General features: G+C 39.5%; 1 protein-coding gene across 3 annotated transcripts in view; it reads left to right on the plus strand.

Moving 5' to 3' along the window:
* Nucleotides 1-16614, plus strand: part of SMYD3 (SET and MYND domain containing 3) — a 647362-nt gene that overhangs the window by 373613 nt on the left and 257135 nt on the right. The window contains exon 1 of one of the 3 annotated variants that reach the window (XM_081824471.1): nt 16025-16507. The exons of the other annotated variants lie outside the window; for them this stretch is intronic. The gene's annotated coding sequence lies outside the window, so the exon portion shown is untranslated. Of the gene's footprint in view, nt 1-16024; nt 16508-16614 lie in introns of those variants that run through there. 3 annotated transcript variants of the gene reach the window in all.

The raw sequence follows: 16614 nt of genomic DNA on the forward strand, positions 1-16614 counted from the left end.
TCAGATGATGGTTAGCGTTTTTTAACAATAGAGTTTTTTTAATTAAGGTATGCACGTGGTTGTTTAGATATAATGCTATTGCACATTTACTAGACCACAGTATAGTGTAAACATAACTTGTATATGCAAATGGGATACCCAGAAACTCATTTGACTCGCTTTGTTGAAATATGCACTTTATTGAGATGGTTTGGAATCGGACCTGCAATATCTCTGAGATTAGAGCCTATAATCTCGTGTTGGAAGAAAGATACTGAACAAGTAATAAAAAGTAGCAAGAGGTGTTTATTCTCTTATAACGAGCGATATGGTGGACCAGGAAACAGGCACACAGATTTGTAGATTTGGTGGCAAGAATTTGACGTCAATTCCGGACAAAAGTTGTATTTCTTCTGAGATCTGGGAAGAGCATTCATCTGCTGGGGACTGGAGGGTAAATGGGGAATTTGGATTTAAGGCCAGTCAAGAAGACCTGACATAATCATGAGAGAATGAGGAGGCCAGAATAGACATAAAAGGACTTAATTACCTTTGCCTTTAAAGCACCTCCATACAATCGGCGTCGTTTTTGTAGGTAGCAACAGTGAGGAAGGAGATAAAGAGCAGTGAGCAAGCGGCTCTGCTGTGGTCATGTTCTCCAGCCAGATGCGGGAAGGAGAAACCTGCGCAGGACTTGGTGGAATAAAACCACATTTCCTTGGAAGGGTTTTGATGAACATTCTTGGTATTTCCGCTGTGTATCAGTAATGCTGTATTAAGTCTGCCATTATCCAGATCATCACACGATTTTCAACTCAGAGGTTGATTTCATTCCAAGAATTGAGGTTGGTGAGGTACAGTTGACCCTTGAACAACATGGGAGTGAACTGCCTGGGTCCACTTATATGCAGATTTTATTCAATAAATACATTACAGTACTGTGAATGTATTTTCTCTTCCTGATATTTTCTTTATAACATTTTCATTTCTGTAGCTTACTTTATTGTAAGAACACGGTATAGAATACATAGAACATACACGATGTGTGTTCATTGATTTTTTTATGTTATTGGTAAGACTTCCAGTCAGGAATAGGCAATTTGTAGTTAGGTTTTTGGGGGATCAAAAGTTACATGTGGATTTTCAACTGCGTGGTGGCCAGCGCCTCAACCCCTGCTCAAGGGTCAACTGTATTTCGTTCACTTTGTTTGTCCTTGTCATGTTGTTGTCTCAGGGGCTGAAGCATTTCCTGCCTTCCTCACTGCACTGTTTTGTAGATGTACAGTCCTCTCATGTCCTATTTTGTCACTCAGCTTTGTTTCCGTGGCTTTCAGAGGTTTGTGCATGGTGACAAACTTCACAATGTCCTTGAGGTGGACTTCTGCAAACTGACCTGAGCCAGTGTGTTTATTACTGATTGTTTGGAAATATGTCTGTAACCTCCCATCGTTTGAGGCAGATGAAAACTGAGGTTCTTGTCACCTACAAGCCACGTTCCGGGCAGCGCATTATAATGAAAGCAAGGCTCTGACTGCATCAAACACAAATCCAAGCGTATATTATCAAGCAGGCACAAAAACTGTCACAACCTATTCTTTGTCCTTTTAGGTATTCCAACAAGTACCTCACAAGGAATCAATCACTTGAAGCATATGTACTTATATTTCACCTTCAGGATTCAGCTCTAGGCTGGTTGCGGTCGGTCATACAGTTTCCATCAGACTATAGGCCTTTCAGTAGGGTATGTTGTGGGAGGCTGTCCATATAAGTTATTGTCCAAATCAGAATACTTTGGAGAATAAAAGAGGGAGCTATTAATAATTATGCTGGGATAATTATGTCAACTGGGACTCTAGCAGACAAATTGGAGCCTTTGGTTTTCCTAGCAGTGGGCGTGCTAGATTCTCGTACTCTGCTCATGCAAAGCAAAGATACCTATATAGTATTTTTTCCATACACAAATCTTAAACACCCATTGTTTTGCCAAGAAAAAAATCATTTCTATCTTCTATAATGCAAATTAACAAATCCTTTAAGGTTGGGCAGAGACAAAGATATTTTAAACCTTTTTGTAGCTACTTCTGGCTATGTGGCATGATTAGAGCATGCCAGATAATCACTAACCACTCCTGGAATAATTCCTCATTGGGGTACTTGAGATGCTAACTAATGCCAGTAGGATGTGAATGGAAACTCAATAAAATGCGTAAATCACACTGGAATACTTTTGTATTGAAGTACTTAAAAGTTACTACAAATGGTAGAACAGTGCCTTTGCTGGAGGATGAAATCCAGTGGTTTTTAAAGAAAAAATGCAGGTGCCTGGGTGGCTCAGTCGTTAAGCGTCTGCCTTCGGCTTGGGTCATGATCCCATGGTTCTGGGATCGAGCCCCACATCCGGCTCCCTGATCCGCGGGAAGCCTGCTTCTCCCTCTCCCACTCTCCCTGCTTGTGTTCCCTCTCTCGCTGTGTCTCTCTCTGTCAAATAAATAAATAAAATCTTAAAAAAAAGATTGAAAAAGCAGGGGCTCCTGGCTGTCTCAGTCAGGTAAGCGTCTGCCTTGGGCTCAGGTCATGACCTCGGGGGTCCTGTGATCTGCCCAGCATCGGGCTCCCTGCTCAGCAGGAAGTCTCCTTCTCCCTATCCCTCTGCCTCTACCCCTGACTCGTTCTCTCTCCCTCTCTTTCTCAAATAAATAAATAAAATCTTAATACACACACAAACATTAAAAAAATAAAAATAAAGAGGAAGTGCAGTATTCTTTAGTATGTCCAGGTTTAAACGTGCACTAAGAGAAAACACAGATATTTGCAGCATTTAGCAACTATTTTACTCTCGTTTATGTATTCTTCTGGGTATTCTAATCACAAAATATTAATGTACATCTGTAGGGATAAAACAGTATGCTCTAAAGAATACAGATAATCACTGATAACTTGTAATTTTTTTACTAGATTTTTTTAAGTAAATAATTCAACAGCGCTATAAGATCAATAATCAGCCTGCTGAAGAATAAATAATGCAATCAATTTACATTCTTTTGTTGCTGCTGGTAGAGCAAGAACAATTTACCTTTCCTCATTCTGTAAGAGTCTAGGAAGAAGATATATCAAAACTTTAGGTATCAAACTATATTTTTCAAAAATATATAGAAATATTCTTTTACAGATACAAATTTGAACCCATCATAAATTCATTTGACTAATGTGTGAGGAAATCAACAGAAGTAAGCCTTGTTCCCCAGAATTCCAGAGATTACACACACACACACGCACACTCACATGCACATGCATACACACGGCCACTTGTAGAATGCTGGAATAAGGTGAGATTAGTAAACTGATTAATTTTATAGACAGTATAACTGTAATCTTTGAGTTTATCTTTCTCCCACAGAAAAATCAGTTGCATCTCTATGGATAAAAATCTGTAAATTAGCAATAATTTAACAGATTACATCCTGATAGATAATAAACAGTAAGCCAAACAAAGGCACATTATCCTAAACTATTAAATAATCCTTGAGTGGGCCTGTTAGTGATCTAGCCTGACATTGAAAAGACATGAAGTTATCCTTTTGACTTATTTCCAATTTTTTTCATAATTTTTCCTAAGAAAGGTTATTGTTTTGTTTGACTCTGGTTTATTCTGATTTATGTGGTGCTTAAGCAGATACCAAATTGTGACGTTTGTCTGTGTTTTGTGTCTTATTTGTTAGAATCAAGGAGTCGGAGTCAGGACCCAGTAAAGGAAGGGGCTGATAGTTGTGACTTTCCTGACATGTAAGCGAGACCAGCTGTGTATTGGTTTGGAGCTTTCATTCTGTGTGAAGGGAGCTCTTTAAAATCCAGGAGATCAGTTTGGCCTTTAGGCCAACCTTAGAGAAGTATGTCTATTGTAAATGTTCTCTAACAGTGGAAAGATGTATTCAATTCTGAGCTGGCACACTAGTAATTAAAAGATAGAAGCTAGGAAAAGAAGGAAACAGTCCTATATTTAACTGCACTTACAGCTTATAAGAGGTACAGTCTTTGGTAGCTTATATGCAGATACCCACTGAGTCGGGAGAAATGCCTGCTTCAATGCAGAGATGTCCTTAAGATCTTAGGGTTTAGATTTTGACCTCCGCTTTTAAGAGTAACCTAGTCTTCTCTAGTGGAAACCAACTGACTCTACTTAGATGGTGTTTCTCCTTCTTCAAAGCTAAGGTCATAGGAGTTAAATGCCTCATTTTTTTTTCTAGTGGATCCCATTGTTTTATAATTTGTAGCAATCAAACAAATTGGTAACTTATTTGCATTGGGGATGTACTTCTCTCAGAGTGGTTTTGTTTCTGAGCGACACACACTAATTATCCCTTTGAAAATATACACGCAGTTCACAAATTGGCTGCTTTATCCTCTAAGTGGTGATCTTTCATCCCTTCAGAAGCTGCTACTGACCACCTATTGTTCGTCTGGCATTATTCTAGATATTGGGGAGATAGCAGTGAAAAACACAGGAAAAAAACCTGCCCTTAATAGAGTTCACATTCTGGTAGGGGAGATAGACAACAAACAAGATAAATAAAATGTGTGTAGGTAACAAAACAGTACACTGAACTTGGATGTGGAGTAAAGTTCAAGGTTCCTTGAGGCTCTCCCCCTTTTGTGTGGTGAGAAGAAAAGACTCCTTGATAATCTTTCTCTTATGTTAGGAATAGTGCTTTTCCCCTCTGGGATCCCCAGCTTTCTGTAAGGACTTTTCCTCCAAGGTAAGGCTCAGTTGAGTTGATAAAGTAACAGATCCATTTAAGGGTCAAGTTGAGCTGGCATGTGCTGCACCAATGTTCCAAATCACCTGAAAGGGTCTGAAATTAAGGCCTTTTGCCCCCTACAAATTGTTCCTTACTTGCTCTTCCCTCCGCTCCTCTACCTCTCCCATTCTTTTGTAATCATTCTGCTGTTTACTGCTCTAAAGGGAATCATTAGAGATCACATTCTATGACTGACAAAGGTCATTTAAAATTAAAATCAGCATTTATGATTTTGTGTGAAATGGGTATTCTCTTATGAGACAGATTTCATTTGCTTGCTCTATTGCTAGTATCTAGGGTTTTTTCTGTTGTGTGTTTTCTTTCTTTTCTTTTTTCTTTTTGCCCTGGAGACCAGAATTTGCAATAAAGTGATACACTGAGCCTCATCAGTTTCCACTCAGCTCATGTTTACTGAGCATTTCCTATGCGCCTGGGACTCCGCCAGAGACCGCGGTCACCATGAACACAGGCAAGGTACAGCTCTGTCTTCCATGCGTCTAAACTACTTAGAAACTTACAGAGGTAGTTTTTGCTTACTTACCCATGTGACACAATTAGAGAAAAATAACAATATACTGGCATCTACTTGGGAAGTGGGGATGGGCAGTAAATTAGGTTTTAAATTTATTGCATAATGTAAAAAGAAAAATGGGGTCAAAATTCTCTTGAAAATTCTTTAAACTGTCCAAAAAATATAAGCAATATTTTACTTCTTTGCCAGAAGCCAGAAAAATCTTTAAAATCATTGGGACATTCTTTCACACGGATGGCCCTTTTCAGACCTGATCAGCCCATCATCTCTTTAATGTAAATGCTGTAGAATTACCAGCTGAGCGCATTGATCTGTCACTGTATATATGATGTGACCCTCCTCGGTTTTCACCCAGGTTCACAGTGTAGGGTGTATTCTCACACCCCGGAGAAGACAGAAACCATTATTGGCCAGAATGATCAGGATGGTTTCGGGGGTGGGGGGGCTTCGTTTCCAGTCTGTCTTTTGCTAGAATAGAACCTTCGGGAGCACAAGGTGTTCTTTTTTTCCCTGGTGAGTCTCTGTAGAGACTCGTAGAACACACGAGGTGCTTGGTACATAAATTATAGAAGGACACCTGAGAGTCATCCTTGGTTCTTTTTGCCTTATCTCCACTTCTGGTCAGTTAATACATGTGTCCGTTCTACCCACTCACTCTCTTTGAGTCTCACACTTCTCTCCGCCCCACTGTGAACACCTGAGTTCAGGCCACCGTCATGCTGGTCACTGAGTCAGCCTCCTGACTGGTTTCCGTGCTTCTAGTCTCGCCTGCCTTCTTTGATCCAAGGATCCTTCTACACCAAATGGATTGAAAAACTACCCTTTCTTAGACCCTTTGATGACTCCCCATTGGCTTCTAATAAAAGCCAAAAACTCCTTAAGTTGGCATAAATATAAAACCCTTCATAATCTGTCCCCTCTTACCACTCCATTCTTTTTGACTAAGTGTCTTCACTTTACGTTCCATGCTCCTGCCTCACTGAAGTTCTCCAACCCCTTAATGATTTCTGTCCTTCAGGTCATTCCTGTAACTTATGCTGCAAGCCTGACTCCCCCGCTTCAGCGCTGAACCTTTTCTGTGAAGCTTTTCCTGGGAAAGATGCCACACCTTTATGTTCCCATAGTGTCCCGATTCTCTCTCCCTGTAATTAGGGTCCTTATCCCATAGTATTGAAATCGCCTTGTACTTCTCTGCCTCCTCTGGTATTTTCCTATTTCTTTGTGTCTTAGGAGTTTTTTGTAACTCTAGAAGCTAACCTAGATTAGATGTAGAGTATATACATGTAGTAAATCGCGAATGAAAGACTAATTCAGTGTGACTTGAATGTGACTTTCAGAAATGGATGGACTTCATGTACTCCGAAGACTGAAGTGAAGTGAGTATTATTCACGGGAGAGTCACAGAGCAGAGCTAGCTAAGATGGAGTTTGCTTAGTTGCTGATGTTGTTGTAAGTGAGCTCTGACCATCTTAGGGACCGTGGGGATGGAGGGCACCTGGATTGTGTGTGGCATTTGAATCATTAACTCACTTCATTCCCTTATTTCTTTAGTCTGAGAGTGACATTGAGATGATAATAGTCCAATAAGGAGTGTTTTGGGGACAGAAAAGTTTGAATGGCTCAGATAAAATTTGTCTAGATGTTTTATAGTGAGAAAGCTTACATTATCTCATAGTTGGTTTTTTTTTTTAAGTGTGTCTGTGAATCTCCTGCTTCTTTTATGAAAGACACTTTTAAAAAAGCTGCCAAGATGTACTTTTATTGAACATTGGCAATAATTGATTATTTGAACTGGTTTTGAAACTTTATTTTATTTTTTTTATTTTGGGGGGGAGGGGCAGAGGGAGAGGGAAGATCCAAAGCACACTCCATGCCCAGCTCAGAGCCCCACATGGGGCCCATCTCAGGATCCTGAAATCACGACCTGAGCCAAAATCAAGAGTCAGACACCTAACCAACTGAGCCACCCAGGCATCCCTTGAAACTTTAAAGAAGGGAAGATACTAGTTTTTGTTTTCATTTGACAAACCATTATTTTCTTTTTTAAAATGATATCACCAGACAGGAAAGGACCACTAGAGCATTTGTGAAAGAGGTTCTGCATTCATTTTTCTACCAAAAAAAAAAAAAAAAAAAAAAAAAACAACTTTCTTCCCTCAGGCTAGTGGTGTCATTTTGCACGATTTTGTGACCTTTTATTAGATTATGGGTATTCTCATTATAGCAAAAATGGATTCCTCCAATCTCTCCTTTGTCTCTTCTTATGATTTTAAATTATTTATTCTTCTGTGAACATTATCACATGTAGATGGGAGGGCTGAAATTTGGTAAGGCAGGCCCAGGCTAGCAGATTTGCCCAACAGAACCTCAGTGTGGTCTGTTCTCCATGCTGCTGCTTTGGAAGTTATTTCTCTGTCCATTTAGCTGCCTTGCTCAACTGCGGTCTTCTTGAGGGGGGACATGGTGGAATTCAACTTTGTACTCCTACTTGCGAGCATAGTTGCTGGCGCATAACAAACACTCAAAGAATATTGTTGGGGAAGCATCTGCCTTCGGCTCAGGTCATGATCTCAGGGTCCTGGGATCGAGCCCCACGTGGGGCTCCCTGCTCAGCGGGGAGTCTGCTTCTCTCTCCTCCCCTGCCCTCCTCCCCCTGCTGCTGCCCTCTCTCTCTGAAATGAATAAAAGCTTAAAAAAAAAAAAAGAATATTGTTGATAAATGATGAAGCATGTTAATCCACAGTTTGAAAAAATCTCCAGTGAATCCTGCTGCCTGTCAGATAGGGTCCGAGCTCTCTAGCTTGGCATCAGAGCCCCAACCGCGCAGCCTTCTGTGTCGCAGTTTTCACCTGTGGCACCTGCGTGCTATCGCTGCACCGGGTTCCCACCTTTCCCTCCAGTGCCCACTACTTCCCTGGTCTCTGGTTTTCTCCTTCTGATTCTCCACCACCTCTCATCTCTGATACATCCTTGCAGGACCAGCTCTTCCGGATTCTTCAACTGAAAAAAAAATGTTTCTGCCTTCCTGCTTCCGTAGGACAGCCTTGTTTTAGACCTACTTTTGTTTATAGCTTACGTGCTGTACTTCAGTTGGAGAGGATACGAGCTGTCTTATTCATCCTTACATCCGTCTATATCTACCAAATAATAGCCTCTTAATAAATACTGTGTTAGAATATATTCAATAAATGCAGACTTATAAAACAAAGCATTTTTTCTGGTTTTTACCTTAACTGAAGGGAGACAATTGAATAATTTACCTAACTTGACCATGGCAAAAATTATAGGAAGCTAGTGTAAACAGTTGAAATAAATGAGCCAGAAAGGGCAAGTGTCCGACATACCTTTGACTTTTTTTTTTTTAATATTTCAGCCAACACCATTAATGTTCTTAAATGACTAGTTTGTATGTTGGTTAATCAACCATATAGTAAAGTCTAAGACTTTGAACTTTTTTTTTAGAGCCCAGAGGAGGTACATTTAATCAAATTTGATTGCTCTGAACAAAATGGGATATATTAGGAAGGGAGTGAAAGCTAACTTAGCATTTCTCTGCCTTGGGTGTTTCTGTTGGCAACGTGTTTCAGTGTGGGTCAGCGGATAGGTGACAGTGAAGAATCATTGCTCGGCTGAATATGTAGGAAATGAAGTCCCAGCTCTGGTGTTTTTTTCTTTTTCTCCTCAGTGAGAACTGTGAATGGAGCAGACAGCAGAACAAGAGATGGATTTGTTACTTTGCCTTTTCGAGTCTTCTCTTTATGATTTCATTCTTATTTAATTGAATAAAAAAGAACTAAAACATTTTAATGGACTTAGGTGTTTTTGGACATGTTGAAATCCGCTTCTTGTGCAAATGAACATATTGGCAAGGAACAGATGACATGATTGCTGAGACTTCCCAGTAGCATTTCTGGAAGTATTTTCCGTGGAAAACCTGGGCGATGGTATCAAGATAAAGGTTGGGAAATGCTGTATGTTAAGCCCCAGAGAGTCCCAGGGTACATTTGTGTAGTAAAGGAGGAAAAGTTCTGCTATAAAAATCTTATTAAAAAAAATTAATAATAATAAAATAAAATAACTTATTTAACTTTGTTTATCCCAGTGTTTGTTAAATTTCTGCGACGGCAGAGCACTTTTTTTCAAATAACACTTCTGTCGTAGTCAGTTTGGGCTACTGTAGCAATTATACTAGACTGGGGGGCCTTAAACAACAGATAGATAATGATTTCACGGTTCTGGAGCCTAGGAAATCCAAAACCTAAGTGCTGGAAGGGTCGACGTCTGGTGAGAGCCCTCTGTCTGCATTGCAGATGGCAGCCTTCTTGCAATGTCCTCATGTGGTGGAGAAAGAGACCATCTCTCTCATGTTTCTTCTTGGAAAAGCACTAATCCTATGCACAGTGGTTCCACCCTTACAACCTAATCACTCCCCCCCGCCCAACCTCTACTTCCAAACACCGTCACATTAGCAATTAGAGCTTCAACAAATAAATTTTGTAGAGACAGACATTTCCCTAACTTATTTTGAGAAATGCTGCTTTATTTTACTGTGGCTAGTGTAACTTTTAGGGCTGCCATTTTACTATTTGTTTATTCTGTCTGGTTTTCGCTGTTCCTCCTTTCTTGCCTTTCTTGGGTCAGTTGAAAGGGTTTTTTTTGTTTTGTTGTGCCTTTTTTTTTAACTTTTAAATTTTATTTTATTTTTTTAAAGATTATTTATTTATTTATTTGACAGAGAGACACACAGCGAGAGAGGGAGCACAAGCAGGGGGAGTGGGAGAGGGAGAAGCAGGCTTCCTGCCGAGCAGGGAGCCTGATGAGGGGCTCGATCCCAGGACCCTGGGACCATGACCTGAGCCGAAGGCAGATGCTTAACGACTGAGCCACCCAGGCGCTCCATGTGGTTTTTTTTTTTTTTTTTTAAAGATCTTAACTTTTGGTTTTCAGGCTGTACCTCCTTGTACTTTTTTTAGTTGTTTCTTTAGGGATTATAGTATACATAGCTAAATTTTCACAGTTTACTTAGAATAAAATTTTACCATTTCACATGAAATGTAGAATGCTTCTTCCATCTGTATAACATTGTATGTACTACATTTGCATACTTTAGAAACTTAAAATACAGTGTTTTACTGTTTGGTTTAAATAGTCATATGTATTTTGAAGAAATGCAGAGGGGAAAAATGTCTTTGATGTTTACCTACACGGTTCCTATTTCCAAGTAGTAGCTCTTCTTTCATGAAGTTCCAAGTTTCCATCTGGTATCATTTTTTTTCCTCAGCCTGAAGAACATCCTTTAGCTCATGCAGTGTGCAGGTCTCTGGCAGTGAATTCTCTTTTCTTTTATATGAAAATGTATTTTGCCTTCATCGTTTAAGAGTATTTTTCCTAGATATTGAATTAGAGGTTGACAGGTTTTTGGTTTTTTTCCCTCTCAGAATATGTTTTCGTTATCTGTTGTTGCTGTACCAAATTACCATAAACTTAGTGACATAAAGCAGTACACATTTTTTATCTTAAATTTCTGGATGTCAGAAGTCTAAAATTGAGGTCAGCAGGCTAAAATCAGGGGGCTGGCAGGGTTATGTTCCTTCCAGAGGCTCTAGAAGAAAATCTGCTTCCTTGCTTCTCCAGCTTCTAGAGGCTGTCTGCTTTTCTGACTCATGGCCCGGTTGTCAAAGCTAGCAACATGAATCTGGGTCTTTGTCGCTGCCATTTCTCTTGCTCTCTCTTTTCTGCCTTCCTCTTTACCTATGAGGACCCTTGTGATAATATGGGGGCCTGCTGGATAATCCAGGGCAGTCTGTCATCTCAGGGTCAGTTGATTAGTACCCTCACTAATATCTGAAATCGTAATTGCCTTTTGCCACTTTATTAAACATAGTCACTGGGTCTGGGAATTAGGACTTGGACATCTTTGGGGGGGGCGATTCTTTATTCTACCTATCATAGCACTTTAAAGACTTGGTTCCACTGTCTTCTAGCCTCCATAGTGTCTGAGGAGAAAGAATAATTTTTCTCAATGTTGCCATGTATATGTACAATATGAGATTGTCCCCTGGCTGCTTTCAAGATTTTCTCATCTTTGTTTTGCACCAGATTGAGTATGATACGTAAATTTTTTTTTTTTTTGTATTTATACTGCTTGAGGTTTGCTGAACATCTTGAATATATATTTTTATATCTTTTGCCAAATTCAGGAAAGTTTTGGTAATTGTATTTTCAAGTAATTTTTCTGCCCTATTTCCTTCCTCTCTTTCTGTTCTTTCTTTGGGACTCCAGTTACAAATATGTTTGACATTTTGATATTTTCTCATGAGTCTCAGGCTTTTTAAAGGTTTATTCAGTCCTTTTCTCTCTGTTCTTTAGATTAAATGACTTTTTAGATGGATTTTTCTTAATATTTTTAATCTGCTGTTAAGCCATCCAGTGAATTTTTTATTACAGATATTGTAGTTTTTAGTTTTAGAATTTCCAGTTAATTCTTTTTGCCTTTTTTTTTTTTTAAACAAGTCTCTGGTGGTATTTCTTACTTGTTTATTTATTATAAGCATATCATCCTTCTTTTCCTATGTATAGTTATGAAACCTGATTAAAAACATTCTTATTTAGTTATTACATCTGGATCACCTTGGGTTGGTCTCCATTGACTACATTTTTTTTCCCTTGAGAATAGGTCACTTTTTCATTGTCCAGTAATTTTGGATTTTATCCTGAACCTTTTTAAGATGTTATAGGATTCTGGATCCTGTTGCATTCCTCTGAAGACTATTGAATTTGGTTTGTTTGTTTTAGGAAGCTATTATCTTGGCTAATCTCTTGCTCCAAACTTTGTTACCAATGTGAAGGGCAGTCATTCAGTTCCTTGAGCCTTGGCTTGACTGCTGGGCATCTGCTTGATGCTTGTGGATTTCTGGGATCAGCCAGAGATCCAGGTACTGTTTATGCAGTAAATTTAGGGTTTCCCTTCTGTGGTTCTCACTGGGATATTTCTTCTCACTTTCTTCTGTTTCTTTGAGTTTTAGTTGTCCCAGGTGGCACAGACCTTTGTTCAGCCAAAAAACCTTAGAAACAAGAAACTCACCTAGTGGTTTTCATTTATTTCAAGTGTTGATTCCCTTCCAGCTTCTCTCCACTTTTCATTACTCTCCAGTGCCTTCAGGTAGTTGATTTTTATATTTTATGTAGAGTTTATAGTTGTTATATGTGATCATATAGGATAGGAGCTGCTTCACCATTGCCAGAAGCCTTATTGTAACTTAAAAAAAAAAGATTGATTGATTTTTGAGAGACTGTGAGCATGAACAGTGGGGAGGGGGAGAAGGAGAGAAGCAGACTCCAGCTGAGTGCCAAAATCAAGAGTAGGATACTTAACCTGCCTTATTGTACCTTTTAATAACTATTGCTTCTAGTATATGTTTATAGCATTTTAAGCAAGACAATAAAAAAGAAAGGCAAGATTTTCTCCTGTTTTTATTTGCAGAAGTATTTTACTCATAATTAGCTTGACTGTCAGAAGTATCAAAGTTAAGTTTTTTAGAGCTGCAGACTGTTTCTTAATTTAGTGTGATTCTTTCTAGATATCCCTTTGGTATTAATGACTTAGGCCATGGTCAATTTGCCAATCATGACATTTGATTTCTTCTTGAGAAATTGTGCCTGAGACATGGATCTCATAAGATTGAACACAATTGGAATCAAATGCTTAGGAGCTTTTATAGCCTCTCCCATAGTGTTTTCCTAGCACCTGTAGATACTAGGCTTCTTTAATACTCAGCAATTACTATTTGTGATTCATTATGAGGTCAATCCATAACCTGAAATTTTACAGTAATTTTTAATTGCAAAAATATATAAACACAATCACTTTATTTAAAAAAAAATCCATACAAAGCTAAAATCCCACTTGATCATTGTTCCCAATTCCTATTTCCTCTCCTCCTGCCTTCCTAGAAGTAACCATTGGTAACATTCTGGCATGTGACCTTAAAGATTGCACATAGAGGTGCCTGGCTGTCTCAGTCAGTATAGCATGCGACTCTTGATCTTAGGGTTGTGAGTTCAAGCCCCACATTGGGTGTAGAGCCCAAGTTAAAAAAGAATAAATAAACAAATAAGATTATGCACACATACACTCCATGAGAAAAATTGAAAATTGTTGGGGCGCCTGGGTGGCTCAGTCGTTAAGCGTCTGCCTTCGGCTCAGGTCATGATCCCAGGGTCCTGGGATTGAGCCCCACATCGGGCTCCCTGCTCTGCGGGGAGCCTGCTTCTCCCTCTCCCACTCCCCCTGCTTCAGTTCCCTCTCTCGCTGTATCTCTCTGTCAAATAAATAAATAAAATCTTTAAAAAAAAAAAAATTAAATTCAGTTGGGACACCTGGGTGGCTCAGTCGGTTAAGCGTCTGCCTTCGGCTCAGGTCATGATCCCATGGTCCTGGGATTGAGCCCTGCATCAGGCTCCCTGCTCTGCAGGAAACCTGCTTCTCCCTCTTCTACTCCCCCTGCTTGTGTTCCCTCTCTCACTATGTCTCTCTCTGTCAAATAAATAAATAAAATCTTTAAAAAAAAAAAAAAATTTGTTTTGTGCTGTTTTGATAAGTAGCATTGTGTTGTGTATGTATCTGTAACATCCGTATTTTTACTTACCACTATGCCTTAGATATCTTTCCATGTTTACTGTGTACAGATATACTACATTTGATATTCTATACTCCAGTGTTTCTGTAGATCGAGTTAATTTATCCTATGGTAATCCTCTTAGGAAACCCTTCAACTAGTATTTTTAATTGAACCAGTGAAGCTTCATTGTTTTGGAGCCTACTTACTTGAAATTTGTGATAATTAGACCAAGAACAGAATTAAAATTGATGGTTGTCACTTAATGACTTAAAAGAATATTTTTTCTAACTGAGATACAAATAGCTTTTAAATACTAGTTTAAAATGTGCCAATTACACATAAATTTTTCGCTATGCTTCATTATCTAACAAAGTCGTAGCTGGTTCGGCTTACTCTCTGCATTTGAAAGTAATAAAAGGTACATGCCATTAAAATAATTCCACAGTCAGATTTGTCACTAATTAGTACCCCGTCTTTGTAAATTTAAACATGATCAGTACCTTCCCATTTTATCACACCAGTTCACTTGGTTCTGTTACTTTCTGACTAGCGTTCTGACAGATCCCTGGCTAAGGAGTTTACCTCTTGGTGAGGAGTTCTCCCCCTGGAGCTGATCCCTGGGTAGTAGAGAAAGCAATACGGGGACTTTGTCTCTTGATGTTCTTTTTTTTTTTTTTAAAGATTTTATTTATTTATTTGAGAGAGAGAGTGAGAGACAGAGAGCATGAGAGGGAGGAGGGTCAGAGGGAGAAGCAGACTCCCCGCCGCGCAGGGAGCCCGATGCGGGACTCGATCCCGGGACTCCAGGATCATGACCTGAGCCAAAGGCAGTCGCTTAACCAACTGAGCCACCCAGGCGCCCAGTCTCTTGATGTTCTAATAGGCTGAAGGTTTTTGTCATTTTGGATATCATTTTCGAAAGATAAAATGGGAATGAATAAAGGATATGTCAGAGAACTAGTAACTTAAAGCTCACTATTTTGAAATAGATACATTTATAAAGTCTCTTAACAGATTGCTCCAGAAATGCCCACATGTATTTTTGGCTAAACACCAAGAAAGTATCAATATTAAATGCTGCTTTCTCTTTCTCCTCCTTTGAGAATTGAACTCTCTTGTGGCATCTTTTCTCCTCTTGTCCTAAGAGGTCAGGTGGATGTTATCAGTCCAGCCTTCAGGATGGAAGGGAAAGGAAGGAAGAGGGCCTGAGAGGGTGATGCTGTTGCTGTAGATTTAGGAACTGCTAGGTCCCACCTTGCTGGTTTTCTGTGCCTCTTTGGTTGTTTTTGTGACTCTCTGCGTCCCCACTGCCTCTCAGCCTTAAAAATGGATATGGAAGGGAAGGGTGAGCTTCCCTAAAAGCATGAGTCCTTCCTCTGAGCAAAGATTCAGGCCAAACAAGTGGCCACCACATGCATGGGCATGCTTCATTGAAGGAGAGGGAAGAGGGGATTGTTGTGATTCACTTCTCCTCAGAACCGAGGCTACTTCTAGTGAAGATGTGTGGGGATGATGCTCTCTGAGGCACTGCCATAAGCCAATGCCTACTTAAGCATCTGGGGGGAGAATTAGACCAGTTCCTGCCCGTTGCTAACTCCAAGTGGAACTCAGCGCTTGTAGGTGTCTGGAGCAGGGAGAGAATACTGCTTCCTCTGATTCAGGAATGAGCCTGTGGGGAGTATTGGATCCTTGTTCAGAAGAAGCAACAAAGCAGTTCCTGCATACTTTTGTGGTTGCATAGAGTTGAGTTTGAAAGCCTCATGGTAAAAAGCTTGAGGTCCTATCTTTTGGGTTTAAAAATGTCATCTTTCTCTTTTCTGTTGGTTTTGTTTCTTGAGTTGGATTGTATTTATTTGTTTGGCTAATTAACATTAAGATAATTATGAAACATAATATATGCATTTATGAACTGGTCTTATGTTTCATTTCTGGCAACATTTTTGTCCCTAAATGCTTTGCGTGGTTTATTTGCAAAAACAAATACAGGGCATCACTGTAGGTTAGCAGATTAACATAGATAGACCTACTTTTAAAGGTTTTTATCAATTTAGAAGCATAATTACTATGATTGGAATCCTTACTGTTTAACATAACGTAAACAATTACTACGGAACATAAATAGTCGATTAATACATATTTTGTATGTTATGTGTATTATATACTGCATTCTTACAATAGAGTAAGCTAGAAAAAAGAACATGTTATTAAGAAAGTCATGAGGAAAACACATTTACGGTACTGATACTCTATGGGGGAGAAATCCGCATTAAGTGGACATGCACAGTTCAAACCCATGTTGTTCAAGGGTCACCTGTAAATTGTCACTTTCCCTGAGTTGCAGTCTCTAAGAAACAGAGATAACAATCCAAATGGTGCCCTATGAAGCTGACTGCTATTGTTTTATTTTCCGATGGGAGCTACCTCATTTCCTGTTCAAACATAGCCTAGTCACTGACTCCTCTTCCCATGTTGGTTTTGGTGGTTTCATTTTTAGTAGGAGATCACCTTTACATTCACTTTTTAGGCACGGGCAGTGAGAGCAACCTTCACATAAGACATTGGCTTCTTCCCAGCTGGAGGTACGTGTGGTCATTTTGATGGATGACTATGGGTGATAGCTGTTATGCCTGAAGAACTGGCTCCCTTCCAGAGCTCTTTACACTGCTTCAGTATGAAGGAGACTCTA

This window comes from Leptonychotes weddellii, chromosome 6 (assembly GCF_054177405.1).
Source record: "Leptonychotes weddellii isolate Sample4059 chromosome 6, ASM5417740v2, whole genome shotgun sequence".
NCBI classification, from domain to species: domain Eukaryota; kingdom Metazoa; phylum Chordata; class Mammalia; order Carnivora; family Phocidae; genus Leptonychotes; species Leptonychotes weddellii.